This window comes from Saccoglossus kowalevskii, chromosome 3 (genome assembly GCF_978046115.1).
Source record: "Saccoglossus kowalevskii chromosome 3, keSacKowa6.1, whole genome shotgun sequence".
In the NCBI taxonomy this organism is placed as follows: Eukaryota; Metazoa; Hemichordata; class Enteropneusta; family Harrimaniidae; genus Saccoglossus; species Saccoglossus kowalevskii.
In genome coordinates, this window is record NC_140643.1 from 39,245,431 (window position 1) to 39,263,873 (window position 18,443).

Sequence of the window (18,443 nt, forward strand, 5' to 3'; positions counted from 1 at the left end):
TTGTAAAGGTACTTCAAGAGAGGAAAGCTGGTTATTGTCCCGGAAGGAGAAATTGAATGACAAAAAGAACGACAAAGATCGGGAAGAGAAGGACGAGCTTCACCGAAACGAGTTAAAAATCCACGAACACGACTACAGCATAGACAGCTGTCAAGCGATAGAGGTGCAATGGTTGATGCTACACTATAGGGACATGGCCATGGTCCATTTTTAAACTTTTTGTCTTGGAATGTTAGAGGTTTTAAACACAAACTTATTTCACTTGATTTCGTTCATTTCCTCAAATCATTTGATGTTATTTCATTATCCGAAACATGGGCTGAACACGAACACCAATTTTCAAATGATTTTCCTGGTTTTATGGTTTGATAAAACACGCTTTCAAGTTGCTGGAGGTGTTATGACGCTTATCAGAAATGAGATTGTTAATTATACTGAAAGTATTCAATCAAGTTTACATGATTGCTTGTTTTTCTTATTTAGAAAAGAATTCATTCGTTCAGATATGGACATTCTCTATTGCAACGTCCATATCCCTCCACAAAACTCTACTGTTTAAAATATACTTGAATCACAAAATGGTATTGAGTTGTTGGAAAGTGAATTGGTGACTATTTTGTCTAAATTAGGTGAAGTTGATGTAATAATTGTTGGCGATTTTAATACCAGGTCTGGAAGCCAGCCAGATTTTATTGTCAACAACGACGTAACAATTGTTTTTAACGATTTCCCAATATATAATGCTGATAGTTTCAACATTCCACGTGCCTCAAAAGACACTGTTTTAAATCCTTTTGGGCAGTCACTTGTTTCGTTATGTTGTACATTCAATCTTCATATGTTGAATGGCGGGTCTGGTGACGACACTGGCATTGGTGACTTCACATGCTTTTCTAGTAATGGTGCTAGTCTTGTCGACTATGTACTAGTTTCGTCACCCTTGTTTTCTAAAATAACAAATTTTTGTATTGGATTGCGTACTGAATCCGGCCACATGCCACTCTCATTTAAAATGCCAATTCAACATAGATTACCATCAACGGTTGCTGATGACAACACAGAACATACTAGTAGGTTTACACAATATGTATGGAAGCCAGACAATTCCAATTCTTTTGTTCAAAATCTAGAAAATGACTCTTATGGTAAATATCCAAATAGTTTTATAGAAACCCCGGGTTTTAATATTGATGTCTTTGTTGATGTATTTATAAATTTAATACGTTCTGCTGCTGATAAAAGCGGCATGTTACGTAAGGTATACAGTCAGTCTAGAAAACAACCGCCATGGTTTGATTTGGAGTGTAAACAACTTAAAGCAGAAAAATACAGGTTGTTACGTTTGTTTCGCAACTCATCTAATATGCAAGATTTACATAACTACCATACAATCCGTATTAGGTTTAAAAATATGTGCCGTGATAAATTACTCCATTACAAAACACAATTAAGTTTACGTCTAACTCGTACCCATTTTGGTCAACGTTTAGGCAGATAAATTACACTAAAAGTCATGTTACTGGGTCACCAGGGTCATCTATAAATCCTCAAAAATGGTTTGAATATTCCAGTACCCTTTTTTCACAAAATAAATCCAATAATGATTTTGCTTTGGCAAACGAGCTGGAAAATTTAATTAGTAAAGTAGACTATTTTCTTCCAGGTGGTATGTAAATCGATTGGGACATTTTGAATGGTCCTAACTCAGATGACGAGATACATGAAAGTCTGAAACATATCAAAAACGGTAAATCAGCACGTCCAGACGGTCTGATTGACGAATTTTTCAAAAATGCAGAACCATTTGTGATTCCCTATCTAAATATTCTTTTTAATTTCCCAGGTATCTGGTCAAAAGAGATTATTGTCCCAGTTTAGAAAAAAGGCCCGATTGATGACCCAGGGAATTATAGGGCAATTTCTTTACTCAGTATTTTTGGTAAAATTTTCACCTCTATTTTGAACCGTCGACTCTACTACTGGTCGGGGGCTCTTGGCAAAATAAATGAAGCACAGGCAGAATTTAGGCACGGGTACTCAACTTAATAATAATAATATCTTTATTCTACAATCTTTAGTACAAAAATACATCACACGTAAAAGAGGGAAATTCTATTGTGTTTTTGTAGATTTTTCCAAGGCCTTTGACATGGTAGAGAGACAGCGACTATGGTATATTTTGATAAAGGGTGGGGTATGATGAAATTGTTTTCGCGTATCTGTTTATCGACTTAATTAGTTGATTACGAGTGAATGGCTGTGTTATGTCTGGCATCGTTTAGGCCATTTGAGGTTCTGGACGGAACTCGACTCAGTGATTTGGAACTAATTACGAGATAACCGTCGCTATTCGGACTACTATTTCTGACAGTTAGTATTCGCAATTATTAATGTAGTGAACGATTAATCAAAAGATATGACGTTTCCAGTACTTAATGTGATTGGCTGAATGTGTGAAGGCCACGCCTTAGAGTCTTTTACTGCATTGTAATTGGTTAAGGTTTTGAAAGTGAATAAAGAGTTGTTTGAGTTGGTCTTGGCGGGTACTCCACGACAGAGGCAGTCCAGTCCTGGAAAGTCTTGGGGCGAATCTTGACGAAGTCTTGGGCTAGTCTATGGTCAGCCTTGCGATAGTCTTGGGGACTTTTCCCCAGGGCGCTGTGTCTTAAAGAGTACTCGACTGACCGACTAAGACGAGAGTTGAACCGTATTTTGTTGTATGCGTCTATTCAACTGTAAAGTTTAAGTGACTTTCCCGATCCCGTACCTCCAGGGGACGCAATATAGAGACGAGACGAGATTCCCCCCCCCCCTGGCACGTGTGGAGACCCCCAGAGGAGAGAATTTCCCCCTGATACGTGGTGACAGGAAAAATGTTCCGTATACTTGCTAGTATTTACTCCAATGTTAGATCGTGTATTAGAACATCAAATCAGTATACGGAATATTTTGACGGTCCAGTTGGTGTCCGCCAAGGTTGTATGTTGAGTCCCTTCCTATTGTCCTTCTGCATTAATGAACTAGCTATTGAACTACAACAGTCCCCTCACCATGGTACCGTATTCAACTTTCACCTGACCTCATTGAACTCTTTTGTTTATTATTTGCTGACGACATTGCGGTGTTTTCGGACACTGTCATTGGCCTACAAAGATTAATTCGTAAGCTTGAGGGGTATTGTGATAAATGGAAAATGACAGTGAACTTGGACAAAACAAAAGTAATCGTTTTCAAAGCGGGGGGTCGCCTAGCCAAATCTGAAAATGGTATTTAAAAACACACAGCTGGGGGTAGTCTCACATTACTAATATTTGGGAATTTTGTTATCATGTCGGTTACAGTGGACACCTGAAGCGAAGTCTTTAGCACAACAAGCTAAAAAAAGCATTTATGAAAAATACTAGAAAAATCGGTCCTTTAAATTATGATTCATTCTTTAAAATTTTTGATTCCACGATTTTACCTATTTTAACATATGGTTCGGAGGTCTGGGAGTTTAAAAAATATGAGTGTCTAGAGCGTATTCAATACCTTGCTTGCAGATATTTCCTTCGTGTTTCCACACGATCACCTAACAATTGTGCACTGGGCGAGTGTGGAAGATACCCTATTTTCTTTTATACCGCAAAACGATGCATCAAATATTGGGCTAAAATCATCAATATGCCAAGTAACAGATACCAGCGTAAATGCTACAACATGTTATATAACATAGACAAATCGGGGGTGAGGGCGAAGCCTACCTGGGTGGCAGACATAAGGAAACTATTGTTTTTGTGTAAATTAGAACATGTTTGGTATTCGCAGAAAGTTGGCAACATTCAGGAATTTGTAAGTGTATTTTCATTTCGTTTTAAAAAATGCCTACATTTTGAGTGGCTTACTGATATTTGTTCCTTAGACAAACTGGTTACATATCGGGAATTTAAGGTTACATTGCAGCCGGAAAAATACTTAAAGTCTGTTGGAATTTATTCCCATAGAGTAGCTCTTGCACGGTTTTGATGCTCTTCTCACTGCCTTCGCATTGAAAGAGATCGAGGTGTAATTGAGAGAGACGAACGTATTTGTCCTCTTTGTGACATAGATGAAATTGAAAATGAGTTTCACTTTCTTCTTGTTTGCCCATATTACCATGAATTTTGCGAACCTCGTACTTACCCAATACATTATATAATACCTCATCTTTTGATAAATGTATAGATCTTCTTAGTTCTCAAAATTCTGACATTTTACAACCACTGGCTACATACATCTTTCATGCATTGAAACCTAGGAACGAGATATGTGATTTTATTTAAATATTCTGTAAAGTATTTTTATTTTTCGAATATTCTTCTTGTACGTGTAAATACTTTTATGGGCCGATTGGCCTTGAATTTGTAAATAAATACCATATATATATATATATTTACTATTTTATTCCCAGCCATTTTGAGTACATCCAAAAATGACATGTGAATCGTTATGTAACGACGTAGTCGGTACATAATTCTGTGTCATTGGCGGCTGTCTCAATGACTTCACTCATTACCATGGAACTGAAATTACTCGATTTTGAGGGTATCATAATAAGTGAGGGTGAAGACCGTATTTATACTATGAAAAAGTGAAGACCTTGAACGTACTTTAGCTCAAAGTATTTTTTTTGTTTGATTGTCTAACGCGTATATATATTATAAGTCTAACCGGTCCGGAAGTGAGAAGTGAGAATGATAATCAAATTTACCCAAATTTTCTTCTTTCAAAATCTATCCTTTGCTTATAGACATGATAAATTGTTTGCTGGTTCAATGGACAATGCACTTTTTAACGTTATCAGATACTGTATTATCGTCTAAAATATCTAAGTTAGACACGTCTGTCTGGGCAATTATTGGGACAGTTCCTTATAACGTCTAAAATGTCTAAAATATTAAACATCTCGTCCAACATTTCATTAGATTTTATTAGACGATAATTATCTGATAATGTTGGATAAAAACTATTTCCCCCAATAGTGGGTGTCTAACTTAGACTTTATTAGACGATAATATCGGCGAAAAAAAACGTAACACGAGTATATCTAGAAATAATTTTGGCTCATTTAATTTAAAACGCAATGATGGTATCACTATCCAACTGTCGAACTGCATTGATTTTCACGACAGTTTACCGTTTCTGTTCGTTATACGGTATTTATCATTGAAAAGGTAAGTCGTTTTGACTAGACTGTGTAAGAGTGACTAACTTGTTCCAGTTTAAAGTAAGCAGTTTTGTTTATCTGAATAGTTAACATCGGCGGAAATGACATTAAGCAAGGTCTCCCAAGCCAAGTCATCATACACAAGTTTGAAGAAGAAAACTACTGGAGCCAGCCAAGGAGAAACCCCCAAATACCAGAATTATCGTCTGTGGTGTATTTGCGAGAAAGCACTGGGGTCCGAACAAGATGTCTGTAATGCGATAAATCAACATCTATCTTAAGACATGTTAACAAAAACACAGCTCAGTGTATATAGAAATGGATAACATCCAGGGGCATATGCTGAAGTACAATGGAATTTATCTTGTAAAATCTAGTAAAACTGAGAGGGCACAACTCCATCATTCAGTAGTACTAACAACAATCATGTGACATTGAAAATAAAATTACTCAACTGCCAATTTTAACATATACTGGAGAAATATGCACAAACTGGAGTAGATGTGATAAAACTAGCACAGCAAAATGTCGCCTACAATTTTGTAGAAATATAGAAAATATAAATAACACTACCATAGTATCATAGCTGTAAAGAATGAATACAAGGCGACTATCACTGTTATGTAGCACTCAATAAAAAGCTCTCAGGTACTGTAAACACATAAAATTCATTGATGAAAGCAACATATCGCAAGGAGATGGAGAATACAGTGTTGATTATCAAAACTACATGATCTGAAAAAAACACAAACATCAAACTGGTTAAAGTGCCTGTGAAATGCCCACCATAACATTTCCCATTTTGGATTTGTGTTCCAATGAAATATACAGTTCTCGATTTTTGTGGTTGAAATGATTACTCGTATCAGAGTAAATTAGTAACGCCCACCTATTCTGAAACAGTCGACTGTTTCCGGCTTGTCACCGAACATGAGAGGAAACCATACACATGCGCTATATAATAATATTAACGATATATATATATTATGGCTATTATTACACTCTAAACGCAACAGTCAAATCCTGTTTAGATGGATTCCGAGGGATGACGAACTATGAAGAAATCCATCTTCGCTAGCCAAGGTCTAAGTTTATTCGGCCAAGCCTCTAAACAGACATTAGCAGAACGACTATAAAATGTGCGTATTCTAACAGCGTCTCGAGTAGTCAGTTGCGGCTAATCATTGTCCAATAAGTTTGCGTGTTAATCCCTCTATGGCGTTTCATTTTAAACAAAATGGCGGCGCGCAAGAATCGTGATATTTGTGATGATGAAATTGCAAAAGTTGTTGGTGTTGGTGCCCTCAAGCCTCATCAGGTACAGGGAATCGACGCAGTTTTGTGTGAGAAGGATGTCTCCATAGCGACAAAGACAGGAAGTGGAATTTGGTACGTCCAAGCTGATTGGGCGCCTTGTTTCGAGGCGCGCCCAATCAGATCTCACTGCTTAAGATACGCAATTAGCCTATGCGATCCCGCACGGTATGGTGTAGAGGCATATAGGTCGAAGACATGGGACCGTGCGATTCGGACGATGGAAGAAATTATACAAATAGTAGTTGTAGCGTAGCGAAAAAAAAGTCGTATAGTGCCAGACTAGAAACTAAAGGTATACCCAATTCTTAGATTTCTCCAAAGGCTCTTTACCCAAAAAACAATCGCCCACAGAAACCCTAACTTTGGTTGAGTGTTTTGCAGTTTGTGCACAAATGATTCTATGTTTTATTCCATATTTGGTTATTTTCTCTATTCTACGATTGAGGGCGTGATTTCGGCCCGCTCCGTCGTTTGGCCCCGATGTGTTTACACTTGCTGCGTTTACACGACAACAGTTTATCGGAGCCCTACGGCCGTGTAAACGCGTTCGGCTCCAATAAACCCTCTGGGTTGAACTCTTATAGGGTTGAGCCCTGGCATAGATCCGACCGTGTATACACATCGGGCCAAACTATCGGGCCGAAATCACAATCTTCTTCTTGAGGTAACCTCTACAACGTCGTTTGTAATTTCGCATACTTTCTAGCTTGACGAAGAGGTACGCGCTCAGATATCCATTTGGCAGAGTAAAGAAATACTGCGATAGATTGATAGCTCAACGGGAAACAGAAAAATGGCATACGAAATTATGCGACAAAAACTTGAAAGAAAAACTTAACAGATCCAATGGAAATTGAAAGATGTAGTAGACTTATCGGGGATGTTATAATTAGGCTTGATATAAGAATTGTCCTGAACTATAGTAAACTATATATTTTATTAAAGATCTTATTTCACACTTCCTAAAATTCTGTGTCATTGCAGATAAAATTCAATGGTAGTCATGTGACTGCTAAATAGCGGATTCACGTCCTCGCACGTATTATGTGTGGACGTGAATCAGGTGACATGAGGATAATTTATTTTCTTTCTAATTTATTTTCTTCGCGTTCTCGTTGCAGTCTGACTTTCGCTGGATTCATACCACGATCGGTGTTTTTTTTCTTTTTTTTTTGAGAAGAACTTTTGCCTCTTCGGTCATTGGTATCAATCTCTTCCTTTTCGGTCCCTTCCTTTTCTTCATTTTAATAATAATAATTCTGAAGTAGCGCCAATTTTTGAATGCGTCACAAACAAATTAGGTCAATACTAGTATTTATTGTTTGAGCACAGAGACGATTATCCAGAAATCAAAGTGAGCGGTCAGCTGTTATAAACATACATGTATATCCTAACTTTTTTACTAACTTAAAGCCCTTTTTGAGCGGGGAACACATCCAGTGGGTAGATAAATGCCACCAACATTATTAAAAAAAAAAAAAAAAATAGTGACTTTCAGGTCTACATCCTTAAGAAACTTTTTAAGATGAAAAATCGTAGAAGCGGTCATGGTACTGCGACATGTTCCTCTGAGGTTAGGAAACTATTGTTAGATATGTTAATTACCATTAACTTCATTTCTATGCGTGTCCAACCACTATGACGTCATTTTCTGTATTGCTATCTTCGTTCGCTTTCTATGTGTGTCCACTAAATTCTCACGAAATCCGATAGACGTTCCCAAAGTACCCGGATAACAGCCCGCCCAGCGTTCGTGGTGGCGTCTGCTGTAAGCAATAGAGTTACTGTTCTTGCCGAAGTCTTCTTTTTTTTTTACAATCGTTTTGCATGAATTGGATGTCAAAATGGTTAACTCGTATTGTAATGCCCCAGGCTGTTCCTCGAGTGCGATTAAAAAGAAACAAGCAAGACGAATATCCCGAGGTGAAAGACATCGAATGCTTCGTCGGGAACCTGAAAACTGAGGATTCGGGTCCAAAGTGTGGTTATAACACGAGTTTTGGTTCGCAATTTTGTAATAGCTTTTATCAGTTGCCTATTATCTTCGTTTTTGTACCAGGACTGTAGGACAATAACGTTGGCTCAGCAGTGTCTGACTGTGATTCACTTCGCCAGATGTTAATGTCGCTGAATTCCATCGAACCCTACGACTTCAGTTGCCCGATCTAAATATGACGAGAATCGAATTCTTGCAAACTGAATAATAACGCCGTGCAGTGCTTGCATGTTTCCTAAAAATTAAAACTATAATGACATGGTATGAAACAAAAGAAGAAAAGGAGTTATTTTCAATAGTTTCAATAGCGACAATAATGCAACTGTTAATCATTATACTTTAAAATACTCGTCTGTTTATTTGGCCAATTAAAAAATAATAATGAAACGTTGACACTTTATTATTCAACATAGAACTGACTGACCAATTGCTAACAAGTTATCTAACTACAGAAAGGGAAACGTGTCCTTTTATACAACTGCGTCTGCTGATCGCCTGGTGAATAAAATAGAAAATGAAATCAAACTTACACTACACATTTACAAGCACCAGAAACTATTTCAGAGTTTGAATTAATAATAAACCATGGTTGTAAGGCTTTTCCTTCGTGGATGTTTGCCGAATACACTCTGCCATAAGGAAAATAAATTCTGTATTCTGCACACGACGAAGCTTTACGGAAATGATGTGTCCATCTTTCAATGGAGTAAATAACCATTGTCAAGTCGATAGTCTTTCAGTCTGGCTGTTGTCAAGTCACTTCTATGCAACAAATATGCGAATATATCAGCAAACGAAGGCAAAGTATGAAGGTTTTCTTGCCAAGTTTTCAGGTTATACGGATCTACCACATTTATCGGCGTTTTACAGTACGATGACGTTTGTTCGACTTTTCGCGTTCGTCGGGATCCAAAGTGTGAACATTTAACTTGTTTGCAAACTTAATAAATTTAGCTTTTCGAACATTGCTGCAAGTTATACCAAGATCTAAAGAAATTTGCGGAGTTCATCCTATTCCATTGCCTTATATACGCATGTAAGAATATAGAACGTCAATAAAAACAACCCCACTCAGACTAGTCATCCGGGTATTTTGGATGCGCCCTCTAGTGAACTCCGAGGAAAGCTAACAATTCGAAAATTAGGAATTGAACTTGAAGAAACAAAGCTCATTAAGCCAAAGGATCGACGTAAAAACATCACCGACTTCTGTGCGAATGTTGCGATATTCAAAGGTCAATTTCACCAATGTTATTCTGTGAAACTACTACTAGTTCCATGGTTATTACAACACTCTGGTTATCTTCATACAGCTTCGAGAGTTGTCGCGGTGAAACAGCCGCCATGGAATCTATGAAGCCTTGAAGTTCAACTACCATTCCTTACCTTGAAATAAAAAAAATAAAAATTCGAAGAGCATCGGGGGATATATCAATAACCATTCTTACCAATAGAGTTTTTCGACATTTGTTGGCAACTTCGGCGCTAAAAATGGTTGAAATGTGGGTGTGGTTCTCTCACAAAGTCCAGTTGATAATACGGACAAATATGGTTCCGTGGCCCAGATCGTGCTCCGATCAGGTGACTTTCAGCCAATCAACAAATCATATTTGACGCAAATTGAAGAGTCGTCGTACCATCCAATCTCCGGCGTCGATTCACAGTTTAAAAAAATTTCACTGAAAAACATCGGTATATTTTGACAAAAGGGATGGGATTTGACCTCAGTTCAAAGAGAATCAAAGAAAGCTTAGAAAGAACTCCCATGTGCTGAGAGTATTGGAGACACATTAAATATAATTCGAAATTACTTAGCTGAAAACTAATTATGCAAATCAGAAAATTAATATGACCAGATTTGAGTGTAAAACTAATGAGGTCTGCGCAATGTAACAGAAAATCTATGTCTCCAAGTTTAATTGAAGTGTGATTAGAACCAAAAAATTATGAATTATTATGCTTAATAGGGAATTAATATGAACAGATTTTTACCCCAAACTAATTAGGTTTGTACATTGTCCTAGAGCATCTTTGTACTAAGTTTCATTGAAATGGAATAATTAGTACCGTGAAAACTCCAAAATTTCGACCCCTTTAAAAATTCGGTCGCCTATTTATTTGTCGGGTTTCGGTGTTTTATTTACCTCCAAATTTTCGACTCCACTAAAAATTGCCGACTCATTCTTATTCGAAAATTGCGACCAGTTTTAGTTTTCCCCCAAACGAAAAAAAACCCGATGTGAGCGTTCAAACGGGACCTTCCTCAAAGGCATGAATCCGGGTTTCTGATTGACTGAGAGATTTTTATTTTATTGGTAACGAAAATATATTCTAAATAAACGAAGTTTCAAATAAAAACGAACACAAAAATCTCGGCATGCTGCGTTTCTGAATTGTTGATTATTACTGTACTCAGTAGTGATTATAATAATGTACACAAAATAAATTTGTTGAATGGTTATGAAATACAAATAAAAGTCAACTTAGTTTCATCGTAAGCGAATGATTCCGGTCTCGCATAAACGTTTGATGCTGTAGGATATCCGCCATGTTCTCTTAGGTCAAATAGGTCAAATCGCTAATTAACCAATCAAAAAGCTGGATGATGCCAACGTGTTCAAATTACCATAGCTTATTTAAATATGTTAATGTTATTGAACGCAATGCGGAAGAGATTGATGTTGTAGTACGATATTTTGGCTTGGATTTTGATGCGAAAACGGCATGATTTTTTTTAAATAAAAAAATTAGTTGTTTTTAAAAAATAAACTGGTCATCTGAAGAATAATTTAACATTGTTCACAGTGATAACAGCTCATTCTCGAAAGGAAGCTTACCCGCTCACGCTAGTCACGATAAAAATCATACACGTGTACTCTTGAATAGACAGACGTCAATGACTACGGTAAAACTTAGACTCTATTTTAGCCGGCAGGATTGATTGAAATGTCCGAAAAATGACGCCAAAATACACCTTAAAAGTCCCATTTTATTTTCTTAAATCCCATTTTATTTTTTAATCCAAGGGCGAATTTACGGCAGAATTTGGTCCCTCAAATAAGGGACACGTGAGCTTTGATTCTAACCGGATACATTGCACTGGGTCGGGGAGATCGTTTGCTAAACTTCCATGTATCTTTTGTCCAATGGGTACCTGTACTTCGAACATTCGCAAGTTTTCCTAGGTGGTGCGAGACAGCTTTGTCTTTTGACCTACTAGTTTTGTGCTGACCTCTTCTCCGCGGCTTGATGTTATATTTTGCTTGTCATAATAGTCACTGATTGATGACTTTGTTTAGATTTTGAGTTACAACTCGGCCACGACCTTTGCTTTTACCGTGAAACATGAGGAAGTTTACGTCAATTGACGGACATTGCATTTTTTAAAAACTAATGAAGCACACTGTCTATCATCCCCATTTTTTTTTGCTGATTTCTATTCTGAAAAATTCGACCGTCCGAAAATGCACCTTAATTTTGACTCTAAAAACACGTCACATTTCTAACACCAATTATTTAAAACCGGTCGAAATTTTGGAGTTTTTACGGTACTTTAGATATCAGTGTGAAAGCTTAAAATTGGTTAATTATGCAAATTAGGTAATTAATATGTACAGATTTTAACCCACAATTATTCAGGTCTGTCTATTGTCCTACAGCATCCATGTACATTCATTGATATGTGATGTATAGTACCTGAGATATCAGTGTGAAAGTTGGTTAATTATGCAAATTAGGTGATTAATATGCACAAATATTTGCCGGAAACTAATTGGGTCTGCATAATTCTAGATTCATTGAAATGTGATGATTAGTACTTTAGATATCAGTAGAAAAGCTGAAAATTAATTATGCAAATTAGGTAATTAATATGCACAATTATTTACCCTAAAACTAATCAGGTCTCTGCATAGTCCTAAAGGATCTATGTACCAAGTTTCATTGAAATGCGATGATTAGTACTTGAGATACCCGTGGAAAAGCTGAAAATTAACTAATTATGCAAATTAGGTGATTAATATGCACAAATATTTATCGAAAACAATCAATCTCTGCATAGTCCTTGAGTATGTAAGTACCAAGTTTCATTGAAATGTAATGCTAACTACTTATATCAAATGCTGAAAATTAATTAATTATGCAAATTAGGTAATTAATATGTACTGATATTACCATAAAAACTATCAGGTCTGTGCAGTGTCGTATGACATCTATGTACCAAGTTTCATTGAAATGTGATGATTAGTACTTGAGATATCAGTGGAAAAACCGAAAATTGACTAATCATTATGCAAATTAGGTAATTAGTATCCACGGATTATTACCAAAAACTATTCAAAACCTAGCATTAGTTCAGAGCATCTATGTACCAAGTTTCATCAAAATCCAATGAGTGGTTCCTTAGATATCAGTGGAACAGTCATGGAACCACTAAAAAATAGCTAATTATCATGCAAATTAGGTAATTAATATGCACGGATTTTTACCAAAAATTAATCAAATCTGCGCATATGTTCAGAGCATCTATGTACCAAGTTTCATCAAAATCCAATGAGTGGTTCTTTAGATATCAGTGGAACAGTCATAGAACAGCTAAAAATTAGCTAATTATCATGCAAATTAGGTAATTAACGAGCATGGATTTTTACCAAAACCTAATCAAATCTGCGCATTGGCCCAGAGCATCTATGCAACAAGTTTCATCAAAAACCGATGTATGGTTCTTGAGATAGCAGTGGAACAGTCGGACACACATACACACATACACACACACACATACAGACACACTAACTGCAAAGACTCCCATTTTGTGCTTCGCACATGGGAGTCAAAAACCAGGCCGAATTACATTAGTGCCAACGGCGATTCAGTTTTGCAAGTTGGGAAATAAAGGTAAACCAGACTAGGGTCGATGATCTTCAGTATCGAAGGACTTCCTGTGTGAATCATGATTTTCAAATTGTTCATCGACTGGCCACCAAATATTTACGGCTACAACTAAATTGGACATTCTGAAGCCCAATAAATTATTAATACATGTCAAGCTCCATTCGATTTTGTCAGGGCATGTGGCTCATTTTTATTCGAAAATATTTGCTGACCGACGCTACCACAACCACCCCGTTAGTTGGAAACGTGAGCACTTGTTTTGGAACTTTGTATCTAGATGACGGGCGAGAATTTCGACGCACCTGGCGGCGTACGTGTGTTTTGCATGTATTAGTAGTGCGGGCATAGGATCGAACTCTGCTAAAACCACATTGGCTCGCCGACTGACCGCGAAAGTTCTCGACTTAGGGCTTTCGCGGTCAGTCGACGAGTCCCTGTGGCTAAAACTGCGAACTAAACACAGAAAAATACCACCAAAATGACGAATCTGAATCTGTTCTCTTGCCCGCAAATAAAATGAAGTCAACGAAAACAAGGTAAGAACAGTTTCATTTCGCATATAGTAAGTTTTGTATCCGAACGGCTATTGCACGTGTCATTTCAAAATACAACACTAAAATAATTAAACCAGATATATTTTAAACTGTCATTTTACTCTTGGCCATATTATTTTATTCCTCTTACCGCCTTGAATTTCAAATCAATTACATATCGAATTTCTGTACACGTGTTTTTCTCTACTGCCTTTCCGTGTGAAAATAATGAGGTCATAATCATGCAAAAATACTTTGAAGCTGATACCATGTTGATGCCAGCTGAGGCCACGATGACACAAAATAAGCGAGGCGAACACAGCTTAAATTTTCAATGATGACGCGAAGCTGATGACACAATGATGCGATGCTGAGGCAAAAATGAAGCCATGCGTAGACGACAACGATGCCAGAAAAGCCATTGCTTTCCCGATAACTGTACTGTATGTGCAACATGTACATCATATTATGAAACGCGAAAACGTAGTTTCCAGACTAAACTTTTCACGGTAAATGCGATACGTTGCATCTACTCCTTAACCATCATGTTGTTACGGTGGCCCATATATACAATTGGTCCGCTACATGAAAGTCAGTCGGCTATTTGAAAATTGCTCCGCTACATGAAAATCGGTCGGCTACTTGAAAACTGATCCGCTACATGAAAATCGCTCCGCTACTTGAAAAAATCGGTCGGCTACTTGAAAATTGCGCCGCTATATGAAAATTGCTCCTCTATCTAGAAAATCGCGTGTATGTTGCGAGATAACCTTCGACCTGCAGATATGACCCGGAAGTACAACATGCAATGTATACCATTGCTTGTGTATGCTTAGGAAGTCGGGTAAACAACGTATTCATCTGTTTGTTAAATAAAATGAAGTCAACCAACCTGTATACTTGAAACATCATATTTGCATGTGTTGATTGTATTGGCATGCTGACTCTAGGCTTTGAATGTAAACAGGTTACAAGTCAGTGCGCCATTCTAACCCTATACAACCACAAATTGTTCCGACTCGTTACCAAAATCTACTGTACCGTGTATCACGTTTACATCACTACAAATCAGTTTCATGGCTTTACTACTACTAAGTTTAGCTTTTATTCACCTATAAAACGAGCGTCTTCATGCTGTCAACATATATCAGAGGGTGGGCGAGGGGGATACCTGATACATGTTACAGAAAATTAAAAAGAAATAAAATGAAAATTGCATGTATAGTGAAAATGGGTTTTTACACTTTACGAAGATAAAACAAATTCATAATTACATTTTACAGTTATTTTCATAAATTTGATTTAAGAGCCAAAGAATATCACACATAGAATAACCTCCGGTGAACGCGTTCTGCTGTGACAAATCTCATGGGTTTGTGTGACGCATATGCGCGAATCAGGCCAGGAATTAATGTCGAACGTTAACGTGCGATATTAGTTCCGGTTTGATATATTTTCCGGTGTTCTACTAAGAACAGTGCTTGACGAGGACACTTGCACACCGCATTAAATAAAGTGTAGATAACATTGCGTACATGTCATTGTAAAAGTCAGAATATTTAGAACATCGTGTTAACTTCGAACGTCACGCTAAATCGCTCATTGTTTTAGCAAATGAGCATACAAATTAAATATGCATATAATAATAATAATTATAATAATTCACTCAACAAACTACAGTGAGTATAAAATATATAATCATGATATAATCTGTTCAGATATAGAGGTAAGAAATGGATCTTTTGACAAGTTATTAAAATAATATTATAGTGACAAATAAAAATCTGATGCCAGACAAAACATCAGAAATACAATATACGAGGCGAAACAATGATCATCATTGTCTGTTGTAAGGATTAGCTCTTAAACTTAACAATTGTTTAATTTCATTATGTTATTGACGAAATAACTATAAATTATAACAAGTTTTGTATTTGCGACTTGAATACTAATAATTTTACTGAATACTAATAATAATATACTACTACCTTGAATGGGTCTCTCTCAGATTTTGTGTCAATATGGTATTTTTTTTAAATATTTTGGATCATTTATGTCAAAACTGCTATTTCCGACGACTTCTTGAAAACTACCAGCTCAATTCATTTGATACATGTTATGTAGGTATCTTGTGTTAATCTCTATTAGATATGTTCTTTTTGTGACGATATCAACTATTCTCAATTCTTAGCAATTATTTTTCCATGTTTGGAAAAATAAAATTATACATGAGCATGCTTGACATGTATGTGGAATCCTCGATAAAAGGAAACTAGAAGAGAAAACTTTTTCACATTTTATTTTAGTAAAACAATAGAATAGTTGAATTACAAAAACAATGCGACACGTATTATGTACAACGCCAGGCAAAATAATATTAATCATTTATAATCCTTAAGTAAATAACACATCTGGTGTTTACACAAGCAGAGGTGCTCGCTAGGTTGTTGTATTTTGTTTATAAATGTACTATTTGTATTTACTGATAGTTTTACGGAAATAGTTTCAAACACAGTCTTTGCTGTTATATACATTTATTTAGATTTTGGATTACTTAATATATAGAACTGCATAGATTCAATCAACAAGATATAAAACATGTGTGTGGTCGAAACTTCCTACATTCGAGATATACGTAACAACTTAGCCATCTGCCGTCGATGCATCAACAGCAGAACGTTTATTTTCATTGAACAATGCACATTATTTACGAGAATCCACTACACCGCGAAGAAAATTCAAGAACTGCATTGCGCTTGTGCGACGACCTCACCCGGAAGTTTTAGCGCACGGAAAATTCTTCGCATGATACCGGGCTTCAAATGAGGAATTACAAGTTTGTAATTTCGTACGAATTACAACATTTAATGTGGAAAATGGTTTATACACTTACAAAAAATAAGATTTGTGTACGAATTACGGAAGAATAGGATAGCTGATTACGTTTTACACCTTGCTCATGTCTACGAAATTACGTTTTTTTATTTTTTAAATTACATTATTACGAAAAATAAAAACAATTGATTACAGCTTACGAAAATACCCCTTGCCGACCGTCATATCACATGATTCGCAACTAGGGGTTGTAAATCGGGCACACTAATGTTTATGACTTATTTAAAAAGTCGGTGTGATTGTCAAAGCTGGGGTGATAGAACGGTCAACTAAACTAATTGCACAAACAAACAATATGTTATCTGTAATAATTGAAATGTGTGCAATTTTGGCGCGACACACAAAGCTTACCTACATGCTATGAGGATATTTTCAACAATTTGGTCTACCATCATGTTGTGAATATATCGTGCACACATGATCTCTAAAATTTAAAAGAAAGCGAAAAACGACAAGAAAAAATCTCGCTCATAAAGCCCATGCACACATCATGGCTGATGTTTGGTCTATAATGAGGTATACTCAACCATAATTTGATCACCTTCAAATGATCTATGACGAGGTATAGATTTGTTTAAAACAGCCTTATCAATGGAGCTATAAAAATATGTCCTATAACGTCAGTAACTCGGTGCTCCGGTACAACATGCCCAATTGAGACGAGTCGTAGTTACATGACGCAATATTTTCCAATAAACACTGTGTATAAACAAAATATTTCTATATGAACTATAATAATGATTTGTAATACTCAAGAATGGACGAAAACTAATCATGTACTTTGGATATTAAACACGATGACAGAATCTCAATTGCCAAAACGGATATATGCGTAGATCAAATTGGTATTTGAGTACTAGATAGATGAAGTTGTACGACGTAGTATTATAATAGTAGAAACAAACCAGGTGACGATTCAAAACCACGTGAACACGTGTATCCCTCCTCCGGTGGTGATAATAATACATAAATAGATTTCTATACCATTTTAACTCCTAAACAACAATAATGTTAATTACAATAACAGCGAAAAAAATATACTAGTATGCAAGTTATTGCAAAACATGCGTAAATTATCACGCGTAGTATTTCTTCTCAAAGTTCGATTAAAGAGCTACGCGTTTATGTCAATTCATTGTTTTCGATTTAAATTTAAACTCTTCATTGTACGTCACGTGTAGCAAGCTTTTAGTAAATATACATACGAGTTTTACACTATGCCGTTATATAGATTTAAAAATAATTAAACAATACGAGACACAAATGCATCATCTTCAGCTCATTGGGGTGCATATAGTTTCCCGCTTGTTTTCTTTAAAAAATTAATAATTTGTGTTACCGTGATTTTCAAGTAACCGTCCGATTTTCATGTAGCTGACCGATTTTCATGTAGTCGACCGATTTCTATGTAGCCGACCGATTTTCATGTAGCCGACCGATTTTCATGTAGCCGACCGATTTTCATATAGCCGACCGATTTTCATATAGCCGACCGATTTTCATATAGCCGACCGATTTTCACGTAACCGACCGATTTTCATATAGCCGGCCGATTTTCATGTAGCCGACCGATTTTCATATAGTCGGCCGATTTTCATGTAGCCGACCGATTTTCATGTAGCCGACC